Raw genomic sequence first — 12,271 nt, 5'->3', positions numbered from 1 at the left:
GTGTTGCCAAAGAGTAGGACATGACTTAGCAACTAAAGCAAACCAGCTTCCCTAAATGTTAATATTTTACTACATCTTCTATATCATTTCCTCCCTGTGTGTGCTTGTGTGTATGTTATGACCCATTTCAGAGTAAGTGTTCAACATAATATTTAAATATTTCAGTGCATTTTTCCTATAAAAATTAACATTTCATGCATAAGAACAGTAGAACTATCAATTGTACATACCAAAGATTTGTTTAGAGAACAGGGTAGTCATTCTGAAGAATATCTCATCTAGTGTTTCTCTGGTGTTTCCTCATAATTTGACTTTTTTTTCACAAGGATATCAGAAAAGCAATGTTATGTTTCCTCAGTAACTAATATTAGGAGACACATAATTTTTATTTGTCCTATTATGGTAGTGTTAATTTTGAACACTTGCTTAAGGTCATGTGGGCAGGTTTTTCAAACTGTGATTTATTATTGTTTCCCTTTGTATTAAAGGGGAGATATTTTAAGATTAGATAATAGATATGCTTTTTCTCATCAAATACATACTTTAGCATTCATTTTAGCATCTATTGATACAGTATCTAATAGATACAGTCTATTGATGCATTAATTTAGCATCATTTAGGGGCTAGACAGTGACACCCCACTCCAGTACTCTTGCCTGGAAAATCCCATGGACAGAGCAGCCTGGTAGGCTGCAGTCCATGTGATCGAGAAGAGTCAGACACGACTGAGCGACTTCACTTTCACTTTTTACTTTCATGCATTGGAGAAGGAAATGGCAACCCACTCCAGTGTTCTTGCCTGGAGAATCCCAGGGATGGGGGAGCCTGGTGGGCTGCTGTCTATGGGGTCGCACAGAGTTGGATACGACTGAAGCGATTTAGCAGCAGCAGCAGCAGCACCTACTGATGATACAGTCCCATGGCTTTTGAAAGTTTTGAGTCTAGCTGGTGGATCAGGCACTGTCCAAGGCCCTCTGTGAACACTGGGTACTGTTACCTCTCATCTTTCTGGAAGATTTTTTTCTCCAGACCCTAGTGGTTTCTTCATAGGCATGCCCTGATCAGCACTTATTAATAAATACATAAATGGGCCTCTCTGCAGACTTCTCAGGCTCAAACAGTCTGGGCCAAGAATTCTGGCCCTCTTACTTTCCTCAGATTCCCAGTTCAACTCAGGGCATCTGCTAGATTCCAGCTGGGTTCCCTTGCCTGCACTGCATCTGGAAACTTCATGAAAATGAAAGTGAAAATCGTCCAGTCATGTCTGACTCTTTTGTGACCCCATGTCCGGCTCTTTGTGACCCTCCCTTTATTCCTTCTAACTGAATAATTATTTTAATGAATGCCAATTTTATTCTTCACAATAATAAAAACAATAGAAACACTATACAGTCCGTGGAATTCTCCAGGGCAGAATACTGGAGTGGGTAGCCTTTCCCTTCTCCAGGGGATCTTCCCAACTCAGGGATCAAACCAGGGTCTCCTGCATTGCAGGTGGAGTCCATACACTGAGTCTAAATTGTACTGTTACCCCATTTCCTCATCTTTCAGGGATCATTTTGTTGCCTGGTATACAGTATCTTGCTTACTTTAGCATCATGTACTTTTTCCACTTTTGGCGGTTTTTGAAGGGAGACTGTATCCACACTCTGGACTCCATCAGTTTATATCCAATCTGGCATCATTGGTCTCCAGGAAGCGAATGTTTGGAACTGACTTCGCCCTGCAGTCTCCTGTCTCTCTCCAGATTTCAGGTTCCTTGGTTACTCCATGACTTCAGATTTCTGATAGTTTCAAGTGGAAACCATGAATCTGAAGTTTTTCCAGTGGGAAAGATGCTCTTTTCAGCTTCTCACGTATCCTGAGACCAGAAGCCTCATTTTTTTTTTTTTAAATAGAAACACTGAAGCGACTTTTAAATGAAAGAGAAAGCATAATAGAGACTTAAAGAAGATGAATCCCTCTGTTTGCTTGGAGATGAGGATGTCTAATATTGGCTAAGGCCATCCTCTTGCTCTCTCTTAGAAACTTCCTGTGCTACTAACAGAAAAGTAAGTTATGCCAATAAATCAGGCAAAGTGCTTAGTTAATGTCCATTGCATATAACTCAGAGTGGCACAGCCTTTCTCTAGTGTGTTATATTAGCTTGAGATAAAGATAGTAGCCTTTCTGATTTAATGACCTGCTGTAGTATATCAGACTCTATAATATGCCAGTTTATTCCTTCTAATTGAATAATTATTTTAAAGAATGCCAACTTTATTCTTGGCAATAATAAAAATAATAGAAACACTGTTAAGTACTGTTTAAAACATGTAATAGTAGTACAAGTACTTTATAGCCAATAAGAAGAGCAAGGGTAAATCTGCTCATGGATAGGAAAACAGTAGTGCTGATTATGCAGCTGTCTCTTACTCATAATTAAATTCCCAGGAAGAATAAAAGAAAATACACAAAATGAATTTATATCATTTTGGGGAATTTATTAGAAGACCATATGAAAATGTCAGGAAGAAATTCATTTAATTTTAGTGTTAATGTGCTTGAATTAAATGCTTTTATTCCATAAAGTTAGATGCATGTTTAAATCTATTTTAACAGTCATTAAGAAAAAGATAAAACTTATGTCATATCTACGTGAAAATTCTACTTGACACCTTTAGTATGCTTTTATATATATATATATATATATATATTCAAAATAAAAAGTGAGAAGCATTCAGTTGTGAAAAATTGTTGAAAAGTTATTAATAGTTTTCTTCCTATATAATAAATTTCTGGATCATGAAAGAATATATGATACATAGCTATATGTATTGTATGTGTCTGCTTTATTTTTAAGTAAATATACACCTATAGGCCCCCCTGGTGGCTCAGGCAGTAAAGAATCCACCTGAAATGTAGGAGACCAGGGCTCAACCCCTGGATCAGGAAAATCCTCTGGAGAAGGGAATGGCAACCACTCCAGTATTCTTGCCTGGGAAATCCCATGGACAGAGGATTTATTTTAACCACATATACACTTATTTTGTAGGCTGATTAGTAGTAAATGTGGTTCTTATATTTTGATCTCTTTGTATGATTCTGTAGCTATACTTTTGCTATAGATATATTTTGAAGCTTTAATTGTAATCAACTGTTTTGAAATTCTAATTCATCCTGTTCATTTTTTTTAAAGAAAGTGTTGCTATTTGCTAATTTCTCAAAGACATTTAAGTAGGCCACCATGCTTTTTCCTTTACTAAATCATGGGTTTCTGTACTGCAGTTACAGAACTGAATCAATATTACTGAGCTAGACAGTAATTAAACAAAGTAAGATGAAGCTACAACAAAGGCCTCCAGATCTTTCAAATAGTATTTCTGATACCTGTTAAAGTAATTTATTGAGCAGTATGATTAGGCATTAAATGACAAATACCACATTGCACCAGCTTTCCATCTTAATATTTTTATATGTGATGGAATTTTCTTTCATAATATGTTCTTAGCATAGCCCTTTATTTTTAGTTTTGTCTCTACTTTTTAAAACAGATTCACACTTATTTCAAAAGTCAACTAATCAAAGTGCAAAAAAAGAGGGCTTCAGAATCACATGGACCACAAGACAAGGAGAGGTAATTTCTTGCCTGATAATTCCTCTTTAAGAAAAGAAAATATGAATAAAGTAATTTGGTTAATTTTGAAGAATCTGAAAAATGCTAAAGTGTTTATCAAGTTGTTATTTGATATACACATATACAAGATATTTCATGAAGTGGGCTATGACTTTCCCATGTCCTTGTATCTCTCCATAGACACAGACATTTTCACTGACTAGTGATTCAAATGAATTTGTCTGTAATATCTTGACCACTGAATGACAAGTGGTCATTCCACTAGATGACAAGTTAAATTAGTGGAAATATTTGATTTGTGCTCTTGTATGATTCTGATGTGGAATCCTGACTCTGCTGTAGTTTGGGAGGTTTACCTAGAACAAAGGAGTTTACTTATAGAAAAGTTAGCTTCATGAGATCTAAAATTCAGATTATGAAGTCTATTTCCAAATATTTTATAACTTGAATTATGGTTCAGCATGATACTTTGAATGGCATGGTTTTTGATAAAAGTTAATTATTTCTACCTCTTCTCAAATTTTACTCCATAGCATACATAGAGTGTGAAAATCCAGGTGTATTCTTCTAGGAAAAGGGGGAACAGCCAGGTTGATTCTTCCTATCTTTAAGTTCTGGTTGAGTCCATCCATTCAAGATTCCCCAGTGCGGTACTTCTATTTATCCTACACACTTTCCCTGGGATGTGTTTACCTTCAATTAAATCTCTGTTTCTGCTTCCAAGCTCATATTTCCTCCATGAATCACTTTTAGTGCCTTCAAATGCCTTTCAGCAAATTTGAGTTCATTGCAGCATGGCTTTAGACATGTAATTAATTTTACTTTGTCTAGTAATAATTATTTTTAAATATTTGTATGTTGACATTGAAGACTACATAGCAATAATAACATTTGTTTGAAGTCTAGTTTAGTGACTGCCTTATTTTAATACCTAATAGTGAATATCCCCATAAGATACTAAGCAGATGAGGCCTTTATTGCTCATCATAAAACCATTTCTTTATCTCTTGCATCATAGGATGCTCTCATTCCTTAAGAGCAATAGTTTGAGTTATAGCCATATTTTGTTATCAAATGCAAACTAAATTTTTCTGAAGGGATTCGAGGGAATATGTAGTCAATATTCCCAGTGTTTCAAACAAAATGGGACAATAAAAATGTCATTTCTTTTTTGTTGTTGTTGTTTCTGCCTTTAAAAAATAATTTATTTATTTTAATTGGAGGCTAATTACTTTACAATACTGTAGTGGTTTTTGCCATACATTGACATGAATTAGCCATGGGTGTACGTGTCCCCCATCTTGAAACCCCCTCCCACCTCCCTCCCCATCCCAATCCTCTGGGCTGTTCCAGTGCACTGGCTTTGAGTGCCCTGCTTCATGCATCGAACTTGGACTGGTGGTCTATTTCACATATGGCAATATACATGTTTCAACGCTATTCTCTCCAATCATCTTGGAAAGCTACAAAACATGTGGGCTTGTGTTGTGGTGCTTGGTGAAAGGTATGCAGGGCATGGCACTGGCATTGGGGAGCAACCACAGTGTATTTTGTGCCCATCTTCAATAATCTGCAAGGGAATGGCCAAGTTACCTCATACTGAGTTTAGAATTACATATGACTCTTTGATCACTAGAAATTGATTTGATTATTGTTTTTCCACTTTGTAAAAATCTGTAGCAATGTTTTTTATTATAAAAAAGATCACCTAGCTCTATTTTAATCTATCCTCGAGCCATAGAAATATAATGTCTATTGTTGAAGGTTTTAATTTTTTTTCTTTTGTGTTACTTATTGCAACTTCTCTAGACTTTTTTTTTTTTCCTATCCCAGTGGGGCTTCCAAAGATGACTATGCACATCAAGTTTTCCAATGTCTCTATAGTACAACACTTTATCTCATTTTTTCTCTCATTTATTTTTTTCTTTGATTTTTCAAAAATAATATCTTAGTCTAGGCTACAGAGAAGCAGACCGTGAGATAGAATTTGAGTAAAATGTTTTCTTTGATAAGCCATTCCAGGAAACATCAATAAGGTAGTGGTGAAAAAAGATAGAGAAAGAAGGCAACGCAGGGGACAGTTCGAGTTTAACTAGCTGGGGAGCTCTGGGATGTTGAAAATGCATCTCTATCAATTAAGGTAAAACAAACTACTGTAGTCAGATACTCATTCTCATAATTCATTATCTGAGCACTACTTCTAAAGGCACTATCTCTCTGACACTTTATTTATTTGTTTGTTATTTGTTCTGATTGAAAGTAAATGCACTCTTACAGAAAGAAAAGAAATCAAAGATTCCCTCCCTAAGACAGTTGAGACGTTCTACAGGGGCTGCCTTAATTGTAAAGACATTGAGTGTGTAGAGGATATGAACAGGTCAACAGAATTTGCCACAGTGTCTATTTGATACTAGGTATATCAGTTCAGTTCAGTTCAGTTGCTCAGTCGTGTCTGACTCTTTGCTTCCCGATGAATCACAGCACACCAGGCCTCCCTGTCCATCACCAACTCCCGGAGTTCACTCAGACTCAAGTCCATCGAGTCAGTAATGCCATCCAGCCATCTCATCCTCTGTTGTCCCCTTTTCCTCTTGCCTCCAATCCCTCCCAGCATCAGAGTCTTTTCCAATGAGTCAACTCTTCGCATGAGGTGGCCAAAGTACTGGAGTTTCAGCTTTAGCATCAGTCCTCCCAAAGAAATCCCAGGGCTAATCTCCTTCAGAATGGACTGGTTGGATCTCCTTGTAGTCCAGGGACTCGCAAGAGTCTTCTCCAACACCACAGTTCAAAAGCATCAATTCTTCGGTTCTCAGCTTTCTTCATGGTCCAACTCTCACATCCATACATGACCACAGGAAAAACCATAGCCTTGACTAGATGGACCTTTGCTGGCAAAGTAATGTCTCTGCTTTTCAATATGCTATCTAGGTTGGTCATAACTTTCCTTCCAAGGAGTAAGCATCTTTTAATTTCATGGCTGCATTCACCATCTGCAGTGATTTTTGAGCCCCCAAAAATAAAGTCTGACACTGTTTCCACTGTTTCCCCATCTATTTCCCATAAAGTGATGGGACCAGATCTTCGATTTCTGAATGTTGAGCTTTAAGCCACCTTTTTCACTCTCCACTTTCACTTTCATCAAGAAGCTTTTTAGTTCCTCTTCACTTTCTGCCATAAGGGTGGTGTCATCTGCACATCTGAGGTTATTGATATTTCTCCCAGAAATCTTGATTCCAGCTTGTGCTTCTTCCAGCCCAGAGTTTCTCTGATGTACTCTGCATAGAAGTTAAAGAAGCAGAGTGACAATATGTAGCCTTGACATACTCCTTTTCCTATTTGGAACCAGTCTGTTGTTCCATGTCCAGTTCTAACTGTTGCTTCCTGACCTGCATACAGGTTTCTCAAGAGGCAGGTCAGGTGGTCTGGTATTCCCATCTCTTTCAGAATTTTCCACAGTTTATTGTGATCCACACAATCAAAGGCTTTGGCATAGTCAAAAAACAGAAATTGATGTTTTTCTGGAACTCTCGCTTTTTCCATGATCTAGCGGATATGGGCAATTTCATATCTGGTTCCTCTGCCTTTTCTAAAACCAGCTTGAACGTCTGCAAGTTCACGGTTCACATATTGCTGAAGCCTGGCTTGGATAATTTTGAGCGTTACTTTACTAGCGTGTGAGATGAATGCAATTGAGTTTGAGCATTCTTTGGCATTGCTTTTTTTGGGATTGGAATGAAAATGGACCTTTTCCAGTCCTGTGGCCACTGCTGAGTTTTCCACATTTGCTGGCATATTGAGTGCAGGACTTTCACAGCATCATCTTTCAAGATTTGAAATAGCTCAACTGGAATTCCATCACTTCCACTAGCTTGTTCGTAGTGATGCTTTCTAAGGCCCAGTTGACTTCACATTCCAGGATGTCTGGCTCTAGGTCAGTGATCACACCATTGTGATTATCTTGGTCATGAAGATCTTTTTGTACAGTTCTTCTGTGTATTCCTGACACCTCTTCTTAATATCTACTGCTTCTGTTAGGTCCATACCATTTCTGTCCTTTATTGAGCCCATCGTTGCATGAAATGTTCCCTTGGTATCTCTAATTTTCTTGAAGAGATCTCTAGTCTTTCACATTCTGTTTTTTACGTCTGTTGTTTCTACTCGGTGTATACAAAACCTTCAAAATTCTTAAGTTCTAAATGTCAAATAAGACATGAGAATTAAAGGGTTAACTGACAATATTAAATACTATAGATCTTCTTAAAGAATACAAGGATCAGTATAATATAAAAAGTACAGATGAATCATTTAAGTTCAAAAATATGCTGATTATAGGTGGAAAATGAAAGTAATAAGAAAATGCAGTTTATTTTTGATTGGCCAGTGTGGTGGAAGACAGATGGAAATCTAAAGTTTGCCACAATGATTATTACCTGGAGGTAAATATGTCAAGGAATTTCAAGGAGTTATTTCTAATCAAGAATAAACATTATATAGCTTTTCTTTTAGTAGAACGTAATTCTTTCGTAAAATGAGTTAACTGACCTAATTAATGACCAGGTATTTTCATGGCCTACATTATTTAGAGATTTTAATAGCAATGTACCTCTAAATGAGCCTTCCCAGGTGGTGCAGTGGTAAAGAATCCTCCTGCCCAGTGCAGGAGACATCAGAGATGTGGGTTTGATTCCTGGGTCAGAAGATCCCATGGAGGAGGATACAGTAACCCACTGCAGTATTCTTGCCTGGGAAGTCCCATGGACAGAGGAGCCTGGCGGGCTACAGTCCACAGAGTCACAAAGGGTCACACACAGCTGAGGGACAGCATGCACGCACGTACGTTTTTAAAGCTATTTTAACTCATACAAACCCCTTCCTCTTGAGATACTGAGTACTAAGAACATCTTGAATAGTGTACTGTGATGAGTTCATGCGATTGTCTTTTTTTTTTTGGAAGGGGGAGGAGTGTTATTCCCATATTCTTGTGTTTAAGAGCTGACAGAAAAACTGTGTTCACACGCTTAAAGAAATTAAAATTCCATAGCAGAAATGGCCAGAATTATGCTCAAAATACTTGAAATATTCTTCCCTTCTGCTGTTTTTCTTTCCATATATATACATATATATATGTGTGTGTATATATATATATATATATATATATATATATATGTCTTGCAAGTCTCAGTTTTTCTTTAGATGTATCTATTTGAAAATTTAGAAAAATGCAAAAGACACATACCCTTGTAATTAAAAAATATTTAGAAAATTTTTTCATAGTGTAAGCTGGTTAATTAAAATAGCAATGCAGAAATATTATAACTGCAGTCCAAAAGTCCTCCTGACTTTGTGCAAGTAAAGGTTGATTTAAATGACCTGAGTATTGACTACACATAAACACATCAAAGGATTCTTAAAAGTTAGCTCTATGCTTCTGGATATACATTTCAGAGTTTGTGGCCCTTGGAGATCATGGGAATACTTTGAAAGAAATCAGAAACCAGCCTGGCTGGGAGGCTTTCAGAAGATTCTCTTCGCATTTAGAAAATTTAGAAAAGTCTCCAGGCATTTATAAAATTCCTTTGATATTATGATGTCTAATAAGACATTATGGGAGCTAAGACTATATATCCCCAATCCTAGCTCCTTGGTGGACATAATGAATAAGGTTTGCAGGAGGAAAAAAAGGCAAGATTTCACTCTGATTGCAATTTTAAGTACTATTTAAAATCTTCTACTTAATACCATAAGACCTCATATCACTGAAAATAATAGGGATGGGGATTAATGTTTTGAGAAAATCAGCCTGCCCCATGTATCATTCACCTTACCTCGGAAATACTTAGGTCTACATTTTTGACCGACTCTCTGTCAAATATCAAGCATCAGTAAATCACACAGTTGCCCAATATTACAATTGTGGTTACATAAAAAGGGAGAGGCAAGTTAAATACATAAAGGTAAAATGGGAACAGATGTTCAAGTAACTGTCTATTAGTGGATTTTTGAAAATCAGTTGTCATCTATAGCTTAAACTGCATTAATTTGCTCATCAGCCGTTTTGGCTGAAAAGCAACAATTTTATGCATTTATTAGTTTTTTTTTTTGTTGTTGCTGTTGACAAATTATCAAAACTTTAGTGACTTAAAACAATTTAAAAAAATCATTATCTTACCTCTTTGGAGGTCAGAAATCTGAAATGGGTCTCACTGGCTAAAAGCAAGATGTCAGAAGGATTGGGTTCCTTCTATAGAAGGTGTAGAAAATAATCAATTTCCTTGCATTTTTCAGCTTTTAGAGACCACCTGCTTTCCTTGACTCAAGACTTCTTCCTCCTCCTGCAATGCTAGCAGCACAGCATCTTTGTCTTTGACTCTAGCTCTTTAGCCTCATTCTTCCATTTACAAGAACCCTCATGGTTACATTGGGCCCAAGAAGATAATCTAGGATAACTCTCCCCATCTCGGAGTCAGCTGATAAATAACCTTAGTTGTATCTGTAGCCTTCATCTATTAAATAAGATTATTTGGGATCTCAGCTCTCAGTACTTTTCCTCTAATGATTTCTGTAGATTTCTATTACCTTTACCACTGGGAACAGCAAAGGGGTAGTGTTGATTTTCCGTATAACCATTGCTACATTTCCTGGAGGGAGCATTTCTCTGAAACGGTAGAGCCCTAAGTGAAGCAAAAAGAAATCAGAATGCTATACAGAGGACATTAGGTTTAATAATGAGAAGCAGAATTCCTTTTTATATCCCTTAGGCGTTACCTGGACCTGCATTCTGGCTGTAGATGAAAGAGCACTGTATACTGATCAGTGGTCAAAGCACGTAGAACAGTAGGTAGGAGACCTCAGCTTTGTAGTGTTGTCTCCTAGCTGGCACAGCTATGGAATTTTCAATAGGTCATTTCATTGTTCCATCAGACCAGCTGCTTTGCATGATGTTAATAACATAAATCCAATGAGTGAGTCTTTTGTCTTACTTATTTGACATAAGACATATTTCAGTTCAGTTCACTCACTCAGTCGTGTCTGACACTTTGTGACCCCATGGACTGCAGCACCCCAGGCTTCCCTGTCCATCACCAACTAATTTTCTTCATATGAGTTGCATGTTACTGAGGCCCAGTGATTACTCAGGTAGATACATGAATATGTGTATTAATCAATTTATATTGTCTCCTTTATACTGTTACTTTATATGAGGTTTCTGAGGAATGCTCAATTTCATAATTTTCCTGTGGTCCTTTTTTTTTCATATGTCAGATATCAGGCTCAGAGACATTGTCATGTATCTCAAATCAGAGTTAGTAAAGGGAAGAATACACTCTAGTCCTCATCTTCTAGCTGCAAGTCTAGTTCTGTTTGTGTGATACCAGGGTTGCTATCAGGAGAATGGATTAAATTATAACATTAAAAATAACTACTACTTATTAACATTTTATGGGTTAATGTGCTTCCCTGGTGGCTCAGTCGGTAAAAAGTCTGTCTGCAATGCAAATGCGGGAGACCTGGGTTTGATCTCTGGGTTGGGAAGATCCCCTGGAGAAGGGAATGACAACCCACTCCAGTATTCTTGATTGGGGAAGTCCATGAACAGAAGAATTGGTGGGCTACAGTCCATGGGGTCACAAAGAGTCAGACACAACTGAGTGACTAACACTTCACTTCATTGGTTAATGTAATAACACTTTGTATTTTCATATCCAAGACCATCCCCACACTTTTAAATTAATTTGATACATTCCTTATCAAAGTATAAATGCAAATCTTCACTTTACATGATATACCTCAATGAGTATATTTGATATCACAAAAAGTGTGATGCAAATTTATAAAGAGAAGGAATACTATAGATGTATTCAATTTAATAATACAGTCTAATGCACATATGTAACTTTTTGACACTAATAAGTTATAAATTTTAAGAAAATAAAGCTATTTTATGAATACTATTTAAAAAGCTACAATGGAGTTGTATTAATAAATATCTGAGAAAGGATTCAAGCTGTCAGAAATATATAGTATGAATTCACATGGAAGGAAAATTATTTTATTTTTTAGATATAAGTAAATGATGCTGGTAGTTCATCATTATAGAAAGGATAAATTTTCTTAAAGATACAAGGCAAAATTTTATACTATCATAGGGTTCAGTCACTCAGTCGTGTCCAACTCTTTGTGACACCATGAATCACAGCACACCAGGCCTCACTGTCCATCACCAACTTCCAGAGTTCACTCAAACTCATGTCCGCCGAGTCGGTGATGCCATCCAGTCATCTCATCCTCTATTGTCCCCTTCTCCTCCTGCCCCCAATCCCTCCCAGCATCAGGGTCTTTTCCAATGAGTCAGCTCTTCGCATGAGGTGGCCAAAGTATTGGAGTTTCAGCTTTAGCATCAGTCCTTCTTATGAACACCCAGGACTGATCTCCTTTAGGATGGACTGGTTGGATCTCCTTGCAGTCCAAGGGACTCTCAAGAGTCATAGGGTTAAGAATCAATAATTTAGCTATGGGATTTAAATCTTTGACTCCTTATTAGAATCACTTAGAATAAGATGTAAATAAAAGCTATCTAAAAGATTTCACCATGCTCAGAGCATGGTGCTCTGATATTTAAATGGAAATCAATAGAAAGGTAATTGGTAAAGAGA

General features: G+C 37.0%; 1 long non-coding RNA gene across 2 annotated transcripts in view; it reads right to left on the bottom strand.

Moving 5' to 3' along the window:
- LOC139184235 (uncharacterized) overlaps positions 1-10,476 on the bottom strand; it is a 54,546-nt gene extending 44,070 nt beyond the window's left edge. For both annotated transcript variants that reach the window (XR_011567819.1, XR_011567820.1), the window contains exon 1: positions 10,194-10,476. This is a non-coding gene — a long non-coding RNA (uncharacterized lncRNA). The remainder of the gene's footprint in view (positions 1-10,193) is intronic.
- Between the last annotated feature and the right edge of the window lie 1,795 nt (positions 10,477-12,271).

The sequence above is a fragment of the Bos indicus genome, chromosome 7 (genome assembly GCF_029378745.1).
Source record: "Bos indicus isolate NIAB-ARS_2022 breed Sahiwal x Tharparkar chromosome 7, NIAB-ARS_B.indTharparkar_mat_pri_1.0, whole genome shotgun sequence".
Lineage (NCBI taxonomy): Eukaryota > Metazoa > Chordata > Mammalia > Artiodactyla > Bovidae > Bos > Bos indicus.
This window is presented reverse-complemented; position numbering and strand designations above follow the sequence as displayed.